The sequence below is a fragment of the Myodes glareolus genome, chromosome 22 (genome assembly GCF_982192425.1).
Source record: "Myodes glareolus chromosome 22, mMyoGla1.1, whole genome shotgun sequence".
Lineage (NCBI taxonomy): Eukaryota > Metazoa > Chordata > Mammalia > Rodentia > Cricetidae > Myodes > Myodes glareolus.
This window is the reverse complement of record NC_142047.1, coordinates 53,483,658-53,509,502: the sequence shown is the minus strand read 5'-3', so window position 1 is coordinate 53,509,502 and position 25,845 is coordinate 53,483,658. Positions and strand designations below refer to the sequence as shown.

The 25,845-nt window shown below is 41.3% G+C and overlaps 1 protein-coding gene across 1 annotated transcript in view; it reads left to right on the top strand.

Moving 5' to 3' along the window:
* The window catches only part of LOC146890200 (uncharacterized), a 49,356-nt gene that overhangs the window by 7,815 nt on the left and 15,696 nt on the right, over positions 1–25,845 (top strand).

The following is a 25,845-nucleotide window of genomic DNA, read 5'->3' as shown; positions in this document are numbered from 1 at the left end:
GATACTGATATAATTCATTATAAACACTCAGAAGGGGAAAGAACCCTATATTTTATATATAATTTAATAGTGTAAGGAATCATGACATCTATTTCTATACTCTTAGTTTCTTCGTCTATGGTGATGCAGGTTTAAATTGATGTCTGCACATGTTAGATACATGCTCTGTGACTGAGCAGCATCCCCTGCCTTCCTAGTCATTATTGTGACCTACATTCCACCAACACTGCCATTCTTCTGCACTCTTAACAGCATTTGTGAAATAAGTCCTTAGAGTTTTGAGTACGTTTACCTGACAGCTAATATATTTGAATAAATACTATCATCTATTTGTTGGTTATTTGAGCACATTTTTATGTAATTTCTGTACTTAATTGAATTCTTTAATTTTACATTATCAAGGACTTGAAATACATTATATATTTCTGATGTTATTCAATGTCAATGAATAATTAACAAGGGTTTTCCAATAAAATGTCAGATCTTCATGTTTGATTTTCCCTCCTTGTCCAGAAACTTGTTGATTTTCTGTAATCACATCATTCTAGGGCGTTCATTTTTTCTCTGTTTTTTTGACATATATCAATAAATATGTTGAATATGAAAATATGTTAAAGTATTTCCCTGTTTTTCCTTCTGTTGGGTTTACAACTTTAAGTCCTATGATCAAATGTTTAGTATATTTAAATTTGTTTGTGTGTGCTAAGTAGGTGATGGGGACAAAATTCCTACTTTTTGTATGTGACTTTTCAGTTTGTACACCCATGTTTATTGAAGAAAGTATCCTTTCCACAACGCATATATTTGAAAATTTTTTGGGGTGTCTCTTGGCAATAAATGCAAATAAGTATTTCTGAGCACTCTATCAAACTTATCTTTATGTTTGTTTTATACAAATGCTATGGTATTCTGTTAATTTTTCCAGTGACATGAAGAATAGTAATTTTATTCCTTTCAATTTTGAAATATGTGTTTCACTGATTCGTAAAGCATCATATATATATGGTTCATATACATATATGTATTAGTCATATAAATATGCATATATATGATACTGTTGTGCTGAAATGTCATGTCTTTGCACCTGTAGTTATTACATAAAAAATTATCATGCCTTTAATGTGAAATAAACAATATATTTTAATTCATTTCAAAGAATTATTTGTATTTTGAATATAACAAAATACAATTGACATGTACTATGAAAGATATTTCATGGTCTTATAATTTATAGGCTGTTAAATCCAAGTTGGGCAAAATTTTAGTGAATATGAACATATTTAGCATATGCAATAATATTTTATTGTTTGTATATTTCTTTTTATGGTGCTTTTTGTTTTCCAAAAATAACCACATCAGATATTGTGAAGTCTATTAATATTTATACATATTTCGACCGGTATATTTCATATGAGCATGGCAGCATAACATTCATATTATTTATGTTAATGAGACTTTTCAAGTGGATATTTGATTGGCTTTTTAAATATTTTGTCTGCTTTTATTGACTTCTTTCTTAAGTAAGCCTGTCTTCTGCAAAATAATGCATCCTGCACCTCTGCCTCTATTCTTTTCATCTCATAATTAATATATATATGCTTAGATTTTTCAGAAAGCTAGCAAGTAGTTACTCTGTGGAAAAGTATTCTGATCTGGTTTTGAAATGTTAGACTGTAACCTAGTGAGTCTAGGAGCACTCTCATGTCAGAGCTGTCAAAACTACTGCATTAATACTGGACTTCATATCATGACGCATTCTAGAACTTCATGGAAGTAGGGAAACCAGTGCAGAGAAATACCTCATAGGACAGTGATCTTCCTTCTATTCTTTGAGTTTTGATGAATATCTTAGTTTGAGTTTTCATTGCTGTGAAGAGATAAAGTGACCATGACAACTCTTATAAAGAAAGCATTTAATTGGGGTGGCTCACATACAGTATCAGGGGTTCAGTTCATGATGGGGAACATGGCACCAATGTGCAGGCAGACTGGTGTTGGTGGCTGAGAGTTCTACGTATTGACTTAGAGAACAGGAAGTTGATTGAAAGTCACACTGAGGGAAGCTTGAGCAGAAGAGACCACAAAGCCAACTCCCACAGAGACACACTTCCATCAACAAGGCCATACCTCTTAGTAGTTGTAATGGTATGAAGCATGAGGTGAGACTGTGGATCCCATGGCAGGGGACAAACGTGCCATCAGTCAGAGCTTTCAGGGCTAAAAGCATTCACACTCTTCTGGAAAACTGTGACAGATATTGTTCATGCAATGAAAAGCACCTTTTAAGTCTATAGTTGGAAAATGACCAAAAGGAATTTAAAATCTTGATCTTGCAGTTAGGATAGTGGCAATATCTGCCAGAGCTAGATTAATAGCTTATCAGAATTTTATTGATTAATGCTACAACTATGAGAATTTAAGCCTTTTTAGTCATTTACATCTCGTATTTACATACCTTAAAACACCTTCTTAGGCCCTAAAACATTCTTAGATCCTCGCATCTTATGCTTTTTATCTTTACCTGAGTGACCCTTAAAGCCCCCGTTCCTTCCCCATCATTACACCATCACCTTAACCCTCAGGAGAAATCTTTCATGAGTTTATCTCTGTTCTGAGTCTGGTAATGAGGTAAACTGTGTCTAGAATTAGTATTGTCTCTAGGAGAGTGAGGTGTGTTTACCTGAACTTTTTCCCAGAGAACTGGGAAGGCAGTTGAAGCCTTGGTTCCTGCTTATAAGCTGGCACACCCACCAGTCAAAAACTGCATCAGAGATCCTGAGAAGGAAAAGACTTACCTGAGTTAATGCTTCCAAATGATGGAGACTTATTTGATTGGCTACCTAGACAGCCAATACCCAGGGTCCTCTACAGTTGTTGAGGGCAGAGGTTTCAGGGCACCATTCGTCTTTGAGTGGAAGAGGTCTAGACCTGCCAGGCTTCAGACGATCCTGTGAATTAGGAGTTGGTAGGAAGACCAGCCTGACTTGCCCTTGGCACCCTGAGGCAGTGGATCCCTCAGTGTCCTCTGTCTGAAGAGGGTTTTTGCAGCGGGTGATGTGAAGGGAAGTTTTTGCTCAGTGACTAGCGCTGCCACCTATGAAGCAAGTTCTGGGTGGAGGTTCTTTTGTTTCCTTCTGTCCTATTTGGAGGAAATGGGGGTGGTGACACGAGCTAACCCATCTCTTGGTTAAAAAGAGCCGTTTTATTTTTAAAATAATTAGACATCTTAAATGCCATATTTTCCAGATTTCTGAGCCTTTGAACACTTCTGTAAAGTGGGTATATCTGAGTTATGACTATAGTATATTATCTTCCTGGAGAGCTGGATCCAAGCTGAGAGGTCTCAGTCAGCTCTTATTAATCTGAAACAGATCTTTATAACCTTAAATATTTATCATAATTGTTTAAAAGCACATACCAATTTATAATATCTGAGACTTGTTTTTTTAATCCTGAAGGAGATACAATGAACAGAGATCATTAGAACTGATTAAGACATTTTAACACAGTAATTATATGAATATATATTCACAGTTGAATTTAAGTTACATACACACATACATATATACAGAATTAAAGCTAGATTATATTCACACATATAGGGTCAAATCAAAAGCCATATGTATACACACAGCCATATATTAAACAGAAGTTAAATAAAATAAGAAGAAAGGGAAAATTGATGTGTGCTGTGTGAGAGGAAGGTCGCTTTTCCAATTTGGACAGCATATTGCCACCAGTTGAGGCAAGAGCACTTTCTTACCCAGTGGCTAACTTTTGTCAAAAAAAAGTAAACTCCTTGTGGGACTTCTTCAGTTTCCATTATATTCTTTGAAGTAGACTGGTGTGGCCAGGAGCAGATATATCTTACTGTTATAAAAAAGAACAAACCTTATGTTATTAAAACAACTTCAATGCCATATTCTGTAGATTTATGAAGTTTGTGAAGATAACCTGTCCATCTAAAATGTATCTCTGTCTGATCTTGAAACCACATCTGATGACTACACATTTGATAGTAATGAATAACTACTAACTTGCATTCCTTTGTATTCTAATTAGTTGGTAATAATAGGACTAGAAATTTGCATTAATTTAGCTGTATATGTACAATATCTTGAACAAGATTAAAAATGTATATACAGTATGTTCTAACAAAATTAATCTCAAATTTGTATCAATATACAAAGATCCATATCTATGTAAAATATTTAAAGCTAGTAGTTGCTTTCTTGGTTTAAAAGTGGAGTCAATAATCTACCCTTTTTATCCTATTATATCTATACCTCTTTTCCTCTCCAGAGCAGATTTAATCTATCCTTATAGACTATCATATTTATATCTCCCATTTCTCTTTTCAAAACAAGAACGCTGAATCTAAATTTCTTTGTTCAGCTTTTTTTCCTGACCATTACCAATAACAACTTGTAAGCCTCTCAAACAATGACAAATATCCATAACTCAATTAAAACCAAACCAAAAACCAACCACCCCACATCTTGAGAATGTGGGCATCATGTTCTTAAAGTTACTTCTTGCTGTCTGGAGGCAAGAGAATAATTGGGGGATCCAGAAAAGAAAAATTTGGATTAATTGTCAAGTCCTGGGAGAGGTGAAGGCCATGCTTGCTGCTGAGCCCAAGTGAGTGACAGCAGCTGGCCAAGGAAGCAGGAGGCACCATGGAGGATCTGCTGCTCCAGCTGCTCCTGGCCAAGGAACAGGACAATATCCAGGACTAGCACTCTTAGCCGTGGAGAAGCAGCCTCACCTCCTGCCCATCGTCTTCCTGAATGGCATCATTAGGCCGCTACAGTGCACTGAGGGCAGTAGTGAGGATCAGTCCCGGACAGCTCCACCGGTCTTCTGGCCATTGCTTCTCCTGCAGCTTACCGAGTGGGTCCAGGATCTGGTAGTGGCTACTGCTTTACTGGAAAGCATGACAGCTTTTCTCTTAGCTCACCATAAAAGGGACCGATGCCTGAATACCAATTCAAACTCCCAGCATCTCTCCTGCTTGTCTCTCTGAAAAATAACATAACCAAAACAGGTGCACTGTTTTAGGGTCCTCAGAAAGTCATCATATCCTGAGTCAGGGTGGAGGTGGGAGAACACCTGAGAAGTATGTGGCTCATCCCCACTTCTTTTTTTTTAATTAAATACTTTTAATTTTTTTTCTTTTTACCTACCAACCACAGTTTTCCCTCCCTCCCCGTCTCCCATTCCCATCCCACCTCTCTCCAACCTAATCTGCATCCACTCCTCAGAGAGGATAGAGCCTCCTTCCTTCCTTATGGAGGAAGTGGTTTTGTAAGGTATCCCTGGTGGCAGCGCTCATCTAAATGGTCCATCCAACCTTCCTTTCTCAAGCCGGAGGAAACTGACACACAGAGAGGCTAAACTGCCAATCACATAACAGAGCATTTCATGGGTGTCCCTGCTATCTCCCCCTTGGACTCCTGCCTTTTGCACTCTCTTCCTTAGAAATCCATGCTAACATGCTATCCTTGTTGATGTGGTATTGGATTTCCTGGGCACAGCCTGAGGTCCTTCTTGCTTAGCCCTTTGAAGTTGCTCAGAGGGGACTGTTACACGTCCTACCTAGGTGGATAAAAACATCATCAGAGTAACTTTTTCCTTCTAACTTTTATTGATTTTTGAAGTGGGAAGTTTGTTAAAGATCTGTTCCCAGAAGTCTTTCTGAGGAAGCTCAGACGTTAGAGGGCAGCCAAGGCGTCCTTACAGGGATGTGTGTATATCAGGCCTAGGATTATTATCTGGACTAAAGAAAGAAATGGACAGACTGTCAATTCATATGTCTGCCCACTACACCTGCCAGGCAAAGTGCTTCTCTGGTTTCACCCTTCAGGTGCTTCTCCTGACCTCTAAGGTGATGTGTGTCATAACGTTGAGATTCATCTTCACAGCTGTGATTTCAGATCCATTTCCCCATACTTCAAGATTCTAATGGTCAGGAAAGCCATAGAAAATTACTTTCCAATGAAGTAGTATATAGAAAAGAATTGGGATAGTACTTGTTATGGCAAGACAGTATCTGTAGACATTTCGGGACAGGGTGACATAGTGTGTGTCAATGGGTGTCAGCTTGTCTTGTAATACTGTGTATGGAGAAACAGTGTGGGGTCAGGGCAAGCAGAAGCCTTGGGGTACTGATATGCTATGGTTAACATGCTATTAATTACTTTCACACCTCCCTGCATTGTGGCAACCCCAGAGTCCCAAAGTGATGTCTTAGGATCTTCATTACATTGAGTTCCCATGCCCTACAACTTAGGGAAGAACTGATTTTAGCCCAGAGTCCCAGGTTATAGTCAATATTGGAGAAGTGAAGGCAGAAACATCACCAGCAAGTCACATCACATCCACAGTCAGGAGCAGAGACTGAATGACCCAGGCTGCCTGCCTGCTCTGCTCATTCTCCAGGCTTCTGCACTGTTACACAGCTCAGTCCCAGTCAATGAAGTGATTCTGCCCATCTCAATGAACAATCTGTAAGACCTACAGACAGAGCAACAGTAAACCTGATCAAAATAATTCCTCATTTGCCACATCCACGGCTGTCACGCCGGTGTAGCAGAAATGCTGACTGGACGGACTGAGGCTGGAGGATTAGGGGTCTGTGCTCCATGGAGTTTATGCCCTGGGCTGTTCCCTAGCAATCAGCTGAGGTACTGATGCCACCTGAATTGCCATCTGCATTGACTTGACCCTTGCTGTCACTGGCACCACTGAAGCTGTTCCTTTCTTATTCTTTTGTTCTATTCTCGTATTTTGCCAACAGACCATGCTGTTCCAATGAATGAAACTGCTGAAAGCCTTTAAAGAAGTAGCTAGTTCTGGGAATTGGGAGTCATCGTTAGAATAATTCCTTAATGATGTGGGGCAGAAGGAGTTAGTCTTACTGGGAGAAACCTTAGAAGCCTTCTGCAGAAAAACAGTTACAGCAGCCCCCACTAGGCATCTGCCTGGGAAGACACGTACAGCTACAATTAGAAAGCAGATGGTGGTCGCCCCCATGCTGACCCCAAAGTCTGGTAATTACCTTGATCCATTCCCATACACAGAAGGCCTATAAGGCCTTTCCCGTGGGCAAAAGAGGCCTAAACTGATAACAACATCCGAGCCTGGGAATCAGGAAGAGAGTTGAGATCAATGGTGTAAAACAGTCTCAGAGAAGTGTGACATCATGTCTTTGAGCAACAACCACAACTAACATTTAAAATAGACAATGGACACATAAATTTGCTATTCTTGTTAAATGACAGTGCTGTTCCTTTTCTTTGTTTCTATTCTATGATCTGATGACGTATACCTTTGCCAAGTTCCTTGGTTGTAAAAGTATAAAAGCCTTAGGCTAATTAAAGTAAAAACACAGCAACATATTCAACTACATCGAGTGTGTTTGCTTGTCATTTCCTTCGCCGTATCCTAAAATCTCCTGTCCCTTCGTCCTGTTTTCCCTCGGTCTGAGTGTCTCCACGAGAGACAGTTCGTGGCAGGTGGCGCCCGAACAGGGACTTGAAGGACAGGTAATCTTTCTCTTTTCTTTCTTTTTTCTTTTATTAGTTTTCAGGAACGGCTCTTACCAGGGAGCTGCAGTCCCACCGGAAGATTTGCCGGTCACAGTGTAAGTAATCTGAGGAACCATGGGGCAGTCTATGAGAGATGCCTCACCAGACATAGTCCTAAGGATGGCCTATGCTGGAACAATAAAGGTCTGGAAATTCAGCGCCTATGTCGAAAAGACATATGGAGGAGGTGTAAGAGACTCCTCATCTCTCACTTGTTATAATTGTGGGAAACCAGGGCATATGCAGAAAGACTGCAAGAGGCCCAAAGGAACAGGGCAAAGGAAAACTCCTGGACTTTGTCCCCAGTGCAAAAATGGAAAGCACTGGAAGAATAAATGTAAATCCAAGTTCCATAAGGATGGAACACTCTTAGATAAGAATAAAAAATAAACATAAAAATAAAAATAAAAACCAGACAAATATAAAACAAAAAAGTCTAAAATTATGGTCAGAGAAAAGTTAACAAAAAATTTGAAAAGGCATTAGCAGCTAAAGGACACTTTCTGTGCCTCTTTTCTTCTCTGAGCTAAGTTTTTCACTGTGATAACACTCAAAGTTTCTTCCGCTGGCCAGCAGTTTCTTCTCTTAACTCTTTTCTGTCCTAATACTGCTTATAAAAAGTTTTAAATTATACCAACCTGTAACTTTAAAAAACATTAATTTTAAAATAAATACTAAAGAAAAACCAAATAAGGCAAAAAACTAAAATAATAATAATAATAAATAAAAATAATAAAAGGGGTTTGTCTAAAAGTGTCTGGCTTTATCAATAAAACAAAGATTGAGAAAGGAGTCAAACCTAAAAATTACAAAAGGTATATAAAATGTCAGAAAAGTAATAAGAGGCCAAAAGAAGTTTGCTGTAATTTCTTATATCTGAATGTTTAATGGTCAATTCTGGTTTTAAAAGGATTTATCTTGTGAAAGGGTCATGGTTATTTCTTTTATGCATGCTTGTGTAGCTTTGTGATATAAAAAAAGTATGAGGTGAGTGTACTCAGCAAAGCAAGGGTCTCAAAAACTCGATCCTATAAATATCATATGATTTTGCCACATTTTGCCAAAAACTTCCTGAGCAAATATTGATTTGGGTATATTTTTCTTTAATAATATAGTCACTGATTAATTGTTTATGCTGAAACAAATAATGCTTTCTCCACATTCAGCAAAGAAATTATATTTAAGATTCACCTTTTTTCTATGCAAAGACTTTCTAAAATCTTGGCAGTCATTCTTTGCAGTAGAATATTCAAATGTTCTGACTCATACAATTTTTGAGAATTTTTATGTCTCAAAAATAAAACACAAATGCTTATAAAATGTTTCATATTGTTAATGTTTAGATTTTAGCCTCATTGTCTTTGCTAAAAATGATTAATTTAAAGGTTCACTCTAACAAAAATATGGTATATATTTTTGGTTTGTTAAAAATATAAGTTAATAAAAATAATAAAGTTTGCCTAATCAGAGATACCTGGACAGCCCTAAATACTTCAAAAATCTATAAAAAATAACATTTAAAATAAAGTTTAAAAAGCTTATGTTAGACAGAGACTCTGAGATCCTAACAATGATCCAAGGTCTCCAAAAAAGATTATGGGACACCACGATGTCTCCACTTCGATAACAATGATGCTGACCACTGGGTAAGATGACCCCCAATGCAACACCTGCTGCCAGGACCCGGTTCAGACCATGGACAAACAACAGGGACAATAGTCCTCAGGTAAGCTGGGGATCCTACGACCAAAATTAGGGGAAATAGTTCCCAGATGAATGGGAATCCTACGACTAAAGTAGGGTTAAATAATTGCTTTCTCTGTAAATAAAGAGAAAGCAACTGCTGTTAAAAGGCAGGATTGATTAATTGCTTTCCCTGTAAATAAAGGAAAAGCGTCTGCTGTTAAAGCAGGATTTTTTTAATAGCTCTCTCTGTAAATAAAGAGAAAGCAACTGTGGCTAAAACAGGGTTAACTAGGTTTCTTCTCGGTATATAGAGAAAAAATAACCACGGCAGAGCAGGGGTTAATTGCTTTTCCCTGGAAATAAAGGGGGAACAGCCGCAATTAAAGCGGGAGATTTATTGCTCATTCCATAAATAAGGAATGAGCAAAGAGCAGTTTCACAAGTCGACGAAATGAAAGTAAAAGGAAAAAGGAGGTTCAAAAGCGCTGACGCTTTGCCCCATAACACCCTCCACCCCTCCACCTTATGTAGGAGGAGGTCAGGGCAGCTCCTGACGCACATTTTATCTAAGCGTTTGGAAAGAGGTGAGAACTGAGCTGCGATTAGCATATCCAGTGTTTCAAAGTCTGCAAGAAAATAGGTACGAAGAGCCTCTGGTTTTTAAGGTGATTAAATCCTTAGCTGAATCTGTGAAAACTTACGGGATTACAGTCTCTTTTACTGTGTCACAGGTAGAAGCCCTGAATAGATACTGCATGACACCTAATGATTGGAGTTGGCTTGCTCATGCAGGCCTGAGCCCTGAACAGTATTTAGATGGGAGAGCCTATTTGATTGAGTTTGCTAGCGAGCAGGCCGCAGCTAATCAGGCAGCTGGAAATTCAGCGTGGGACAGAGATCTGCTACTTGGACTTAGAACAGGCCTATGTAGAGTTAATTAAATTGTTTGAAAAGAAGGGATTGTTTATAGCCCCTGATAAGGTGCAAAAAGATAACATCATAAATTATCTAGGAGCACAAATTTTTGAGAAGCAAATTATTCTGTAAAAGGTAGAATTGAGAAAAGATAAAGACCTTAAATAATTTTCAAAAGTTATTAGACTATATAAATTGGCTTATATGTCATTTGAAGTTGCCAAATTATGAGTTAAAGCCCTTATATGATATTTTAAATGGAGATTCTGCTTTGAATTCTCCAAGGCAACTCACTAATGAAGCACATGAGGCATTAAAAAAAGGAAAAAGTAGATTACAAGATGCCTTTCTGCAGAGGATTCAAGAGAGGCAAGACATTGTTTTGTGCATTCTGCCTTCATATCACCAGCCTACAGGATTGTTATGACAAAATGGGCCATTGCTTTGAATTTATCCCAGACATCCACTGTTAGGATTTTTTAAGGAGCATCCTGTAATATTTCTTAAAATAACATTATCACAGCCTATTTCCATGGCCCCAAATGTATTTACAGACGGATCTAAGACAGGCTATGGAATGTAAAGTTTGCCCTTTTGCATTTAATCTAATATCAGATTCTGCATATGTTGCTAATGCCCTTAGAATTTGAGAAGTAGCTGGACCTATTAAAAGTTCCAATACAGTGTGCCTTTTATTTCAGCAATTGCAACATTTAATTTGGCAGAGAAGAAATTGTTTTTACGTTCAGCATGTGAGAGCCCATACAGCTCTGCCAGGACCTCTAAATGAAGAAAATGATATAGTTGATCAATGGACTAGAATGGAATATATATTCATGAGTTCTACCATGAAAAAGGCGAGAGCTTTTCATAAAGCTTTTCATGTCAATGCTAAAGCATTACAACAAAAATTTCATCTCTCTCGAGCAGATGCTCGACAGGTAATTTTACTCATCAACATCCACCCAGCATTGGAATAAATCCACGGGGTCTACTCCCTCTAAAAATCTGGCAAATGGACACATGTACTCTCTTTTGGAAGGTACATATGCTATGTACATATGACTGTTGATACTTTTTCTCATTCCATAGTTGCCTCAGCACACACAGGAGAAGCTATTAAGGATGTTATTCAACATCTCACTTTATGTTTTCAGATCATGGGAATACCTTCACAGGTAAAGACAGATAATGGTCCTGCTTATGTTTCTAAAGCTTTTGAAACTTTTTATGCACAATGGCACATTGTACATACTATAGGCATCCCATATAATCCTCAGGGCCAGGCAATTATTAAAAGAACACATCAAACATTAAAATTGCAGGTTAAAAGGCTTCAGAGAGCTCATAAATATTTTGTTCCTCATCATTTATTATCACATACCTTATTTGTATTAAATCACTTAAATGCTAATAATAAAGGATTGACACCTATAATGATGCATTGGACCTGTGAGTTTAATTCTGTCCTGCCAAAAGTCCTATGAAAAGATCTGTTGTCTGGCCAATGGAGGGGACCAGACGTTCTAATAACATCGGGGCGAGGATATGCTAAAGAAGGAAATATTACTAGAAGGCACTCTGGGCTGTTCAGATTACTCGCTGCAGCTAATATGTTTCTGAAAAAAAGACCTAATCATACTAAGTCTGAGCCCATAGGACTCAGGACATGTATTTCTTATCCTAATGCGTTGTTATTAGCTCAATCAGTTTTTGTTAATATTACCAAAATAAATAAGTCCTATCAAGTTGTTTGTCATTCCTGTAAGCTTACTAATTGCATTACTTAAGCTAAACCAAAAAATTTGAATGTTTTACTTGTTGTTAGTCGCCCACCTTTTGTTATGCTACCTGTGGAACTGGGCAATGATCCATGGTACGATAATTCTGCACTGCAAGTTTTGAACATATTAAGGGATCTGGTACGGCCTAGGCGGTTTGTGACTGAGATTATTTTGGGCATAACAGCGATGATATCAATACTTACTACTTTCGCTATGGCCACAACAGCCTTAATACAAGGAATTCATACTGCTCATTATGTAAACACATTAAATAAGAATATTACGGCTGCATTGTTAAAACAGGCAGCGATTGACAATAAATTGGAGGCAAAAATTAATGTATTAAAAGAGATGGTCCTTGCTCTTTGACAGGACATTGCTAATTTAAAAACTACCTTATCCACATGTTGTCATGGAAGCTTTAAAGCAATCTGTGTCACACCACTGACTTATAATCGCTCAGAGCCATGGGACAAGGTAAAGGCACATTTGCAGGGTGTTTGGCAAGATAACAATATTACACATGATTTAACTACATTACAGAAAGATATTTCTGCTATTAGCCAGGCTCATTTACAACTAGGAGGTCTACAGGATTTGGCTAATGAAATCGAGTCAGAAATTAAGGCTTTAAATCCATTAAATTGGGTGTAGTATTTTGTTCTCATTGGAATAGTCATTTTATTAATACCGTTGGTGATTTTTCTGTTCCCCTGTCTCCTTAAGTGTCTTTTCAGTTCGGTGGCCCAAATGAAACAGGACATGTTTGAGTTACATTTTAAAAATAAAAAACGGGGACCTGCCACATCCACGACTGTCACGCCGGTGTAGCAGAAATGCTGACTGGATGGACTGAGGCTGGAGGATTAGGGGTCTGTGCTCCATGGAGTTTATGCCCTGGGCTGTTCCCTGGCAATCAGCTGTGGTACTGATGCCACCTGAATTGCCATCTGCATTGACTCGACCCTTGCTGTCACTGGCACCACTGAAGCTGTTCCTTTCTTATTCTTTTGTTCTATTCTTGTATTTTGCCAACAGACCATGCTGTTCCAATGAATGAAACTGCTGAAAGCCTTTAAAGAAGTAGCTAGTTCTGGGAATTGGGGGTCATCGTTAGAATAATTCCTTAATGATGTGGGGCAGAAGGAGTTAGTCTTACTGGGAGAAACCTTAGAAGCCTTCTGCAGAAAAACAGTTACAGCAGCCCCCACTAGGCATCTGCCTGGAAAGACATGTACAGCTACAATTAGAAAGCAGATGGTGGTCGCCCCCACACTGACCCCAAAGTCTGGTAATTACCTTGATCCATTCCCATACACAGAAGGCCTATAAGGCCTTTCCTGTGGGCAAAAGAGGCCTAAACTGATAACAACATCCGAGCCTGGGAATCAGGAAGAGAGTTGAGATCAATGGTGTAAAACAGTCTCAGAAAAGTGTGACATCATGTCTTTGAGCAACAACCACAACTAACATTTAAAATAGACAATGGACATATAAATTTGCTATTCTTGTTAAATGACAGTGTTGTTCCTTTTCTTTGTTTCTATTCTATGATCTGATGACGTATGCCTTTGCCAAGTTCCTTGGTTGTAAAAGTATAAAAGCCTTAGGCTAATTAAAGTAAAAACACAGCAACATATTCAACTACATCGAGTGTGTTTGCTTGTCATTTCCTTCGCCGTATCCTAAAATCTCCTGTCCCTTCGTCCTGTTTTCCCTCGGTCTGAGTGTCTCCACGAGAGACGGTCCGTGGCACTCATTGTGAGTCCTTCTTCCCAGGTGGTTCTAGTTTTGTCAGTCTGATAACAAAGTCTAACATGCACACTGCCCCAGCATAATTTCCAGGCTTAGAATAGCTTTGTGCTTGGACTCTATAGTCTCCAATGGGACTGTAGGCTGGATGCTCTTATACATGGAAGGACTTGCAATGAAATCTCCTAAATGTCTTCTTCCCATAAGGAAACTCATGTTATGAATGTCAGGGTCCAGTACACAGTAACAGTAGGCCACGTTGAACTACTTCATACAGTGGACATCACCCCAGGACACATGCACTGACCTCAGAGAATTTTGTCCTGCTTTGAGACCCTCTGACCATCTCACTCTCCTTTTGTTACTTATTCTAAGCTGTGTTGGCCTTTCCCTGGGATACAACCAAGGCCTGGCTGTTTCCATACTAAACCCAGCCAAATTCATATATTTCATTTTAAGTGGCAATAAACAGAAGTCTGTCCCCAACATTTTTGAGGCACTTTTTATTTGATGCATTATATCCTGTTCTGTGCCCCTTCCTCTAGGACACAGTTGGACCCAGAACCTGCGGTGGATAGAGCACTGGGGAGCTACGCACTGAAATGGACCCGATGATGTTCCACTTTCCAGGAATGGCATACATATCACCCTGGTGTGTCTCTCATAAAAGACTTCACATACACTTCCAAGGCCATCACGCAGCTGCTCTCTGGGTTGTGTCTAAAGGACCAGTGATTCTTGTGCTCATGAATGCCTATGATTGGTAAACTCAGCAATGTGTGGTGTTCAGAGGGTAGGTTTGCTGTGTTAATCAGTGTTTGGATTTTTAGAAAGTTGCTAAAGTCAAAACTTGATATAGTAAAAATGAAATATGTAGTCTTTTTATGGTTACCAATAACATGAAAGAGAAAATATTAAAGGAGCTAGCAATATTGAGCAGTAACTCCTCAGTAGAGTTTATCCCTTTGGTGTCATTATCCCTTGCCCAAAATGCTCTGACTCATATTTGTCCTATTAAGTTTATAGCCATTCTCTGCAATTCTGTAGTGATTCATTTAGATTTTCAAGAGATTTGAGATTAGGAGAACTAGAGAACATCATATTGTTTTGGGGATCAAAATCAGTTTGCCTTTCTCTAAGTCTTGTGAAAGAAAGAACATTAAAGGAAAAATAGTTGCTCCTGGCTGAAGACCAGCAACTGTGAACATGTAGAGTGTTTAGAAGCCTACTAGCTTCCTCCAGGTTGGTCAGATTAACCCAAAAGACCTGGGTAAAGAGGCCATTGTTACTGTGAAGATGGAACATGATAGAGGTCATGAGAGGGCAGGGGTATAGCTGAAGACTCACAGAGGGAAGTCAAATGCAGAAGTGTCCCGCGCTACCGTCTCGCCAGCAAGAACCACGCGGTACACATAGGATACTTCTGCAGTAAAGCTTTATGTCTCTTGGGAGCTAGAGCATAAGCCACATGGCGGAGACCCCAGATATGATGGAACCCATCCCTTATATAGGAAACAGACCCTGCTTTGGACGTGTCACTCTTTGATTGGTCAACTGCTCCCAGTCCCAGGTGATACCTTGGGAGTAGTGGAAAAATACCAACACGTGTGAGCTTTCTAGCTCACCTGGCAGTGCAGCGCCATCTATGGTGGAGAGTGTGGTTGCGGCCTTCTACATCTCCCCCTAATTTTACTTCTTTGCAGAAAGGCAACTCCCTCGGAAGGTAAAGATAGAGGTCACACTTCCCAAAATGAAAACATTAAAATGGGCTTACACGGAATCTGTTCCTAGGCTCATGACACCTGGAACCTATCCGGCCTGCCCTCTGCCAATTTTTTGGGAAAGGGAATATACGGCAGGAAACCCTTAAGCAGAGCGACTTATCTCTCAGAGAGGGCCATTCTCTGTGTGATGCTTTTCAGCTCCACAACCTTCAGGGCTAGCTAAGCCAAGCACTCCACCCTGTGCAATGGACCACAGTCCTAGGGGTGCAGGAGCTGGTTGGCTTAAACCTTACTGCTTCAACATAGATAACCACACATAAGCAGAGGCTCCCTGTTCCAGGGCAGCCAGCGCTGTGCAAAAACCATTTTGTCCCTACGATTTTGGGATTAGAGTCAGTAGACCATCCAGAGGAGAAACACTATTCCATAGCGTAGGACCGTTCCAAAACACTTCCACCCCCACCCATTCTTTGAAGTAGGGGATGAAGGACACAATCCAGGACTGGAATCCTTTGGCCAGGCTTATGTCCACTCGCGTGGAGTTGATTGTCACGATGGACCATCTCAAGGAGGACAGCAAATCATCAAAATTTTCCTGCAAGATACAAAGACAATTCTCGGGACAAGTTAGCCACTTTTATAAAGTTCTCATATGGTACATTGGTCACACATAAGGCTGGAGTTTTCCATTCACAGCCCAATTGGGCAAGCTGCCATAAGATATCCACCTGTTCTTTATTCTACCTCTAATAGATGTATCTATGGTAGCCTGCTGATCCAGGGCTGTAGCCACTGTGGTAGTTAACTGATTGAGGGTCTTTGTTTTTTATGATATAGGCCATGCTGCCCCAGTGGCGCCTAGGAAAAACCCAGGCCCTGTTTGTTGATATAAGGTTTAAGATTTATTGGCTCCCGTATTCCTTGCCGGTACGGTGGCCTTGGGTTCCAGAGCCCACCCCTCCATTCTCCGAGGCCCTGGGCCTGCTTGCTGTGCGGCTCCGCCTGTCCCGGGCCAGGAAGTGGTGGCTCCACCCCCAGGCGCCCCTGCCTTTCCCGCGGGGCTAGCCTAGTTCTCTGAGGCTGTGTTGGTGGTGGAGTGTGGTGGGAGCCGACACTCAGACCGAGGCGGCACAGGCGGCAACATCTCAAGGTCCGCGCCAGAGCCTGCGGCTCAAGGGGCCGATGGGAGAGGCGGCGAACAGGGCCGCTTCCCTACTAGCCAACTCTCAACACCTGTGCCACAGCAAAAGCGGCTGTAAACTCTCACAGATCCAGCCAACGACCCAATCACCCCAAAATCCAAGGGCCCTTCGCATCCATCTCCCTGTGGATCCTGAAACACCAGACAAGCCAAGCGTACACATAGCAATCTTTCAGGAGGACTTGAGTTCTTAAAATGCTAAGCAGTTCTTAAAAACTTAAGTCGCACTATGTAGATGTAATACGGTACTGCCTGTTTACTGCGTCTAAACCTTAATTGCGCTTTTATTATGATAAATACGACCAGCCCTGCCTGAAGTCAGCATCGTTTAGCATAGCCAAATGGAACCAGAGCCATTTTACCCTCAGAGACCCTCACAGTTTTAGGTACATTGCAAGCCTTCTGGCCCGGCTGCCTGTGGCACCGCTCTCACTCTTGGCATTGCTGTGACACCCTCCAGGCCAGGCACCAACCAAGCCGCACCAATTGAGCCGGCGCAACGTGCTCCCCACCATAGCCAAAGAGCAAAGCTCCGCTCCAGCCGCCCTCCAGCCCCAGCTGCACCCATTCCGAGCCCAAACCGGTGTACGGAGCAAAGCGGAACTCAGAGAAGCAGGCTTGCTGGTCTGCAATCATTAAAAGGACCTCATTTAATCTTTTAGGGAATTTGGGCGTCGTTTAGTCTCTTTGGCTGCTTCCTGCTGTTATTGGGCCGCTGTATTTTAGGGGTAAACACTACAACATTTCAGGAGGTCTCGGTGATTCAAACCACATAAATCCCAAGTACACCCTTAGGCTCTCCTTTTCTGTGGAGACGAAAACAGAACCTCTTTCCCAAAACATCATATCCTTAGCAGTTTCTAAGTTTAAATATCTTTCTCCTATCCAGTACACAAAAGACAACACATATAACATAACATAAAGCTTTTGACCTTGTAAATCAGCCTTCTCCCCCATTTTTACTTTTTTAAAAATCACTGGGAGGTCCTTTTTAACTTATTTTCTTTTCTGTCTCCCCCATTCTTTACCGGAGGGTCCTTTTTAACTTATCTGGGTGCGCGCACAACCTCCCACTGCTGCTCAGTTTCTGATATGCTCTCTGGACTTTAGAACGTACCTCTCTGAGCACGCATGCCTGCAGTTCTGAATCCTCCTTGTGTCCAAGGCGTCTCCAGCGGTGCAAAGTTCTTCTTTTTCTTCCCGGGTATCGCACCAGATGTCCCGCGCTACCGTCTCGCCAGCAAGAACCACGCGGTACACATAGGATACTTCTGCAGTAAAGCTTTATGTCTCTTGGGAGCTAGAGCATAAGCCACACGGCGGAGACCCCAGATATGATGGAACCCATCCCTTATATAGGAAACAGACCCTGCTTTGGACGTGTCACTCTTTGATTGGTCAACTGCTCCCAGTCCCAGATGATACCTTGGGAGTAGTGGAAAAATACCAACACGTGTGAGCTTTCTAGCTCACCTGGCGGTGCAGCGCCATCTATGGTGGAGAGTGTGGTTGCGGCCTTCTACACAGAAGGAGCGGGTTCCTTTGGGAACAGAAAGTCAACAAATGTTTTTCACATCCAGAGATGAGGAAGGGTGCCCTCTGTCAGGAAATTTTTTTGTAAAGTTTTCTCACTGACGGAATGGACGTCTGGGGTCTCCCGAAACTACCTAGCCTCAGTGAGAGCTTTGAAAGGCCTGTTGCAGTCTTCACTGAGTGTGTTCTAGTAAAGTACTCATGACTCCTAGTTGACCTAACAATGCAGTGTACTGTATTTCGTCCTGGTCCTTTCCTTGTGTGCTCCCTGTTTCTCCTTCTTGCGTCAATCCTGTTATTTGAGTATATCTCGAGAGGGATGGCAATGCTGAACGTGTCCACCTGGGGAATGGCAAAATGAGAAAACTCTCCTAGGGGATGTAAAGAGTCTCTTTAGATACTAAGAACTGAGTTTCCTTTCAAGAGCGTTGAGAAAGTGACAGGGCACTGGCTGTGGATTAAGCTGCAGCCGAAGTCACATGACTTATGGAGAGGGCCTGTGCTGGCCTTGGATGACAGAGGGACAAGAGTGGAAGTTAGTGCTTTGTTCTTTTGCCACGGCAGATCTTAAGACTATTGATCAAAATTGAGGGCCTACTAAGGAGACCAAAATTCTACTCTGGTGCCCAGGTATGATACCTTACAACTCCAATTCCAGGGTATCCAACATCCTCTTTTGGTTTTCACGTGTATCCCATACAGGTGACATACACTCATGTAGGCAAACACACATACACAGGAACAGGAATAAAATCTATATTTTGGTGTAGAGAACTTGGCATAAACGTAACTAGAATGAATTCTTTAAGTCACCAGGAAGCAAAGGAAGAAAGCCATTGTCACCGAAGTCTGCAGATAGCCACAGGTAACTGCTCTGGGAGCCTTGCAGGTGAAGGCCGAGACAGTGAGGTTCCCCAGCTGTACATCCATGCTGCCCAGATGACCAGCATCAGTGAGACAGGACACCATGCTCAGTAACAGCGTGAACATTGACAGGAGGCACGTGATTCTCCTCCCCGACCTAATGACATACGAGGTGCGATGGAGGGGAAGCTCCAGGTTGGCAAACAGAGATGGGAGCTTCTATCCACATAAAGTGCACTGCTGTGAGGACTGATCTGGAAGGAACATAAGGTGTGGCCAATAAGAGACCTGGGTGTTGTAATGTGGCCAGGTGTTCTAGTAAATTCCCAGTGTGAGAATTGAAAATCAAGCAGTTGTTGTAGGACAAAAACTAGAAAATGGCTTTTGCCCACATCCTGAATCTTATCCTAAGGGAAACCTGGGCTTTGGCAAAACCAAGATGCCATGGTGACCCGGGGTCTAGTTTTCCTAACCCATTCCCTGTGCTACTTTCACAGTAACAGTTTCCAGAGAGTAGGGCTGGGGATGTAGCTCAGTGGTAGAGTGCTTGCCTAATGTGCATGGGGCCTGTGTTTGATATCCATCAGCACACACACATACACACACACACACACACACACACACACACACACACACACACACACTGTTGTGGGGATTTGATTCCCCACCATACAGCATTGCACTGGATTTTTTCTTACTCTTGCCTTGTAGTAAGAAGTTGCTTGCTTGTTCCCGGCTGCCCGGCAGCTCAGACCCAAAATAGCCACACAAGAAACTGTACTATTTAAAACACTGTTAGGCCTATTAGCTCTAGCTTCTCATTGGCTAGCTCTTACATATTAATATAACCCATATCCATTAATTGGTGTATCACCACGAGGCTGTGGCTTATCAAGTTAAGGTCTAGCATCTGTCTCTGGCAGGGCTACATGGCTTCTCTCTGCCCCTACCTTCTTTCTCCTATATTCTGTCCTATGCAGGCTGAAGATAGTTTCTTTATTAACCAATGGTATTCACAGCCATACAGAGGAGAATCCCACATCATTGGCTGATCAACTTATAGTATAGCAAAGGTAGAACAATGTTGTGATAAAGATCCCTGAAGTCTGGACTCACTCCTAGGACCAAAACAAACACTAGACCATGTAGGAACCAGGAGGATAGGTTTGGAATATCTTCTTCTGGACTGATTTTTTTTATAATGCACATACCATTTCACTGTATCTGAAATACAGGTCTTATTTCTATTTGTTTATGTGTGTACATATGGGTGCCCTTCCATGTGTGTTGAGGTCTGAGGTCAACCTCATGAGCCCTGACTGTATTTTAAAAAATATTTTTTGACATATTAATTATGCAAAGCATGGTTTTATTGCGATGCATATATATACATCATAGTATATATATGTACGCACATACATACATAATGTGTTTTGGTCATACCCACCCCCTATTACCTTCTCTTGTCCACTTTACATCTACTCATTCCCTTCCTCTTCCCAACTAGTCCTTCTCTGTTTCTTTCTGGTTTTTTGTTTTTTTTATAACTCAAAGAATGTTTAACATATCAGGACTGAGGGAGGTTATTCTCAGGCACCTTATCAGCACTTACACCAGTGAAGAAAATGTCTGTTCCTGTCCCCATCAACCATCAACTGGCTATAAATATTTGGGGAGGGTGAGCTTCATCACACTAAGGTGTTGACAGAACTGGTTTGTGCATGATTAGCACAAGGTTTCCTTGGCTAGAAGAACCTAATTGTTTCTAGTTTTAGCTCCTCGGGAATAAAGGAGAAGTTCTCCCAGTTCCTTGTGGCACAGCATCTGATACAACTGAAAGGCTCCATGCCCTTGATAAGTTCAGCGTGTCATTGGCTATGAGACTGCACTGATAACCATCCATCTTGCCATCTTGACAGGTTTTACTGATTCTGGTGTTGAAATATCTGCTGCTTTTGTTTGAGACCCTTCTGACCATCTTCTCTGACACAGGGCATGGTCCTGGTTATTACCAAGTTCAGCTGGCCAAGATGGAGGGTATATTGATGAACAGTGTTTCTCCTTTGAAAAGACAGCTGACCATCTCTTTGATGCTGCCTACTTTGGGCAGAAAGATTCCTTTTGTGGTAGTTTTGCAGTGTCAAAGGCTTATTGATTACAGAAGCAATGGACTGTTTGTCCCTAGGTCCCAGCTAATGTACCTGCCATCAATATCTACTTACATACTTGTCTGTGTTTGCTGCTGACCCATTATGTACGTCACACTGACTAAAACGTTGTTTCTGAGATCTCCATGCTTCACACTGTTAGGGATTAGAACTCCTGAGATGTGGCTGTAACTGTAGATCAACCACATGTGATAAGGCATTCAGTAATTATACATTCGACAAGAGGGATTTCTTAATAAACACTCATCACAACATTTAAAATTCAAATAAAAAACTAATGAAATTTAAAGCTAAATTTCTTCACATTTTTTGAATGAAATGAAGATGTGACAAGTTAGTTTCCACGTGGCACATTGGTTACCAGAGTCATGATTGCTTTTTACTCAATTAAATCATGTTTGCTGAAATGGAGAAAAAGAGCTTGATCTTTAAAAGCTATCAGCTTTTTGTTAAAACAGTGGTTTTGGACACTGGAAACAGCAGAGTGAACATCTACAGCCACCTGTAAACCAATGAGGATTCCACGTGGGTTTCCTTGGCTCCTGAGGGGCTGGCAGCTGGTACCAGCACTACTCACTGGAGTCTGTTTGAGAGGTCAGCGCTGCATGGTTATGACTGAACAATTAGCTTCTGTGAAAAACCTGCAGCCACAAATAATATTTTTAAACAACACGAGACAACACAATGTAGCACAAGAGATGGAATTTGCTAAGACCCTCACGGGAGAACACTTCATGTGGAAGGAAGTCAGAAAAGATTAATTAGGAGGCTCTACCTGTCCCTCTAGAGCAGTGGTTCTCAACCTTCCTAATGTTGTGATCCTTCAGTACAGTTCTTCAGGCTGTGGTGGCCCCAACCCTAAAATTATTTTAGTTGCTACTTCATAATTGTACTTTGATAGTTATGAATCATAATGTAAATTTCTGATACACAACTCCTGTGATAGGGTCACGTGACCCCTACAGGGTCAGAAGCCATAGGGTGTGAACTGCTGCATTCTACACCAAGATCCTTCCCCTCTAGAACAGGCACTTGGACTCAGTTGAACTCAGGCACTCAGAACCTTTATACATGCATTTTATCCAGGGATCATAGCCAATATTCTCAACTGATACCCTCTTGGAAGCTTTAAAAATTCATTAATTCTTGAATTTAATATCCAATTGTCTTGCTCAAAATGTTCTGCCGACCTTCATACCTACCCCTCATTGTTTCTTAGTTGCCTTCAGGTTTTCATTATCCCACTGAGAGCACTGATGTAGCTAAATAGTAATCAGCCAGTTCAGTCTGCTTGAATGCACTGTCCTGGTTTTAAGAACCTTATTTAAGTGAAAAATACAGAACTGCCTGTCCTTTGAAAAATTCTTCCAATCAATGAGTTAATGTTTTAAAAATAAATAAATATTTTTTTCTGATACTCTTGGAGCCTGATCTGGTTCTGTACACACACACACACACACACACACACACACACACACACACACACACACACTTGTCTGTATGTATATACATGACACAGCTTGCTATGTCTGTTATTGTGTAAATGCCTAAGACTGCCTGGAATTCAATAAAAATGATGCACAGCATCCCAGACTTATGGGACATAATGAGAGCTCACTAAGAGGAAAGTTCATAGTGCTAACTACTTTCAGGAAAAGTGTGGAGAGATCCCACAGGAATGACTTAGCAGCACACCTGAAAGCTCTAGAACAAAAAGAAGCAGGCACTCCTAAGAGGAGTAGATGGCAGGAAATCACCAAACTGAGGAATGAAATCAACAAAGTAGAAAGAAAGAAAACAATCCAAAGAAGTAATAAAACAAAGAATTGGTTCTTTGAGAAAAATCAACAAAATAGATAAACCCTTATCCAAACTACCTAAAAGTCGGAGAGAGAATACACAAATGAACAAAATCAAAAACAAAAAGGGGGACATAAGAACAAACTCTGAGGAAATTCTGAGAATAGTAGCAGATTTCTGTCTCAACTCTATAACAATTCCTGCTATAAAAAATTTGGTATTTAATTGTTCTTATCCGTATAGTGAGTAAATGGACTTTAGAAAAGCCCTCTGAAGGTGATTGCTTTCACTAGATTCTGTGTTCTTTCTTCCCTTCATTTCTATTGCTATCTGTAGTGTAGACAAGAAGCCTGGAGCTCTCGAACCCATCTGACAAATGAGAGATCCGTAAAAATTAAAATCAGAAAAACAGATGGGAGAAAGAAGTGGGTTAACAGAACCTAAAATGTAAATACATGCTCTTTCAGACCAATACAACACTGACTGGGAGAGTCCTTTATGAGTGTATAATCCTTTAACCACTGATTCCATCCTCATTCATCTAGCACTATATTCTTTTGAGGTTCCAAGCTTGTCCGCAGAAAGAAAAGTTTAGATTATTTTCATATTTAGGTCTCCATGATTATAACTCCCATGAATATGATAATAATAATACTTCTTAATACTAATTTTATTTCTACTAGAAAATATACTGAGAAAGCTGCTGGTATCTATGGCGATTCTGTCATTATTTGAGTATCTGTGTATTGTAGACACATATAACACACGAATAGAAAGAGAATGTCTCAAAAACATTGTTTTCTCTTTCTTGCTGTAATGGGGTTGTTTGGATATAGGTAATATGTCCACATGCATCAGACTACATACACTAAATAAGTGTGATTTTATGTCAACAATCATAATTCAACATCTTCAAATGATTTTGGTTGGTATCTGTGGAAAACCCCAACCTACTGCTATCAGAAATTATTTTGCATGCCGCTACACAATCCCACGTCACATCCATATCCACTGTGAACTTCTGGAGCATCTTTTACTTTCACTCTTTTTGCTTTCTCAATTAAATTATACTTAGTAGGATACCTTTTCTGTGAACACAGCAATGCATTCTTTGTCACTAAATTACTGCAGTCCTCTTCCTATGTGTTGTACATCATTTCAAATCACTTTCAGTTTCACACATTTACTGTAGTTTGCTAGACAAAGATTATAAAGAATAGTATCTTTTATCCTTTTATACTTTTGCAAACAACACTATTAAAATTATACATTTTCAACAGCAACGAAAAGATGTTGGGTATGTTCAATTTACAGCATAAATTCAATATAATCCAAAGGAAATTCCCAACAAATAATAACAGGAAAACTAGTTCCAAAGCTATGCACCATATGGAAAGACAGAATTCTCAATAGGATTAAGGAAAAATAGTACAGACATCGACATAATGTGTCTTTTGTACTTAACACTAACCTACATTGAAGAACGAGTACGATATTTGTGAAAGAATAAGGGGATAGTGAGAAAAGGCCAAGAACAAAAGCACAAAACTAATAGTCAGATCGTCATTAAAAGACATAAGGAAACTCAACCGGGAAAAATATGAGCTTCACCTATGTTACCTATAAATGTACATGTGCAGACTAACAAACACAAATTTCACAACTCCCATTGTGTTAGAGGGACTGTGTGCCTGGGCGTCTGTGTGATTTCTCGCCTTCAGGAGAATCCTTGGTTCTCTCTTTGGAACTTGTAATGCCAGTTCCCAAGATTCCAGTTCTGCCCCATGCCCACCCCGAGCCCCAGCCCTAGTCCCACCCCTATCCACTATGGCCAGCCACCGGGTCCATCCTGCCCCCCATTGAAGATGCCTCCCTGTGAAGCGGGCAGCAAGGGCCATTCTGCCCGTCGGGGAGAAGGTAGAAAGGCAGGCTGTCCAGCCAGCGTGGAAGATGCTCCTGGGCCGACCGGTGGGGCCCGGGAAACTTGAAAATTGGGTCTTGGCGCTCTATGCCAAAGGACGATGCGGGCAGGGGCGGGCACACAAGCACAGGCACACTCGCGCACGCAGAAACACACTCAAGCACGCGTGTATGCACGCACGCGATCGGAGCCTGCAGACGGACACACATCCACATAAGCATGCACGCACAGCAAGCGAACGAGCACACACACTCGCATGCGCGCACACACACACATCATGCAAGAATGCACACACTCCCCAACAGACAACCAAAAAAGCAGACAGGCAAAACCCCAGACACACATACGCACAATCATGCACGCACAGCACACACACAAAAACTAACAAAGGCGCCCACACGAACACACGTGCACCCTCATGGGGTTACTCACACAAGCAGACACATTGCACATTCCACACAGGCAGGCTGGCACACAGGCACGCAGGTGGGCGTATACCGCATCCCTGGGAGTGGGTGGGTGGAGCCTGCTTGCTCTTAGACTGCTTCCGCCGGGTGGGTTGCGTCGAGGGGGCGTGGCGATCTCTTTCTGAATCCATACACAGTGCTGTGCTGTGCGGGGCTGCTATCCCAGCCGTCTGCCTGCCGGCCTGGCCTGCCAGTGGAACTGAGGAGCTGCGGAGCTGGGGAGCTGGGGAGCTGGGGAGCTGGGGAGCTGGGGAGCCAAGGGCGATGGTGGCTGGCCCAGGATCTCACTTGAACAGGGTTCAAGGCTAGCCTGGGCTACACGCCACTCAAGACAGCCTCTCCCGTGCGAGTCTTAGCTTCTTTCAGGGGTCCTGACATTCCTTCCCGACTCGGGTGCTTCCCCTCGTGCCTGAGGGCGCTGACCGGTGGGTGGATTTGGAA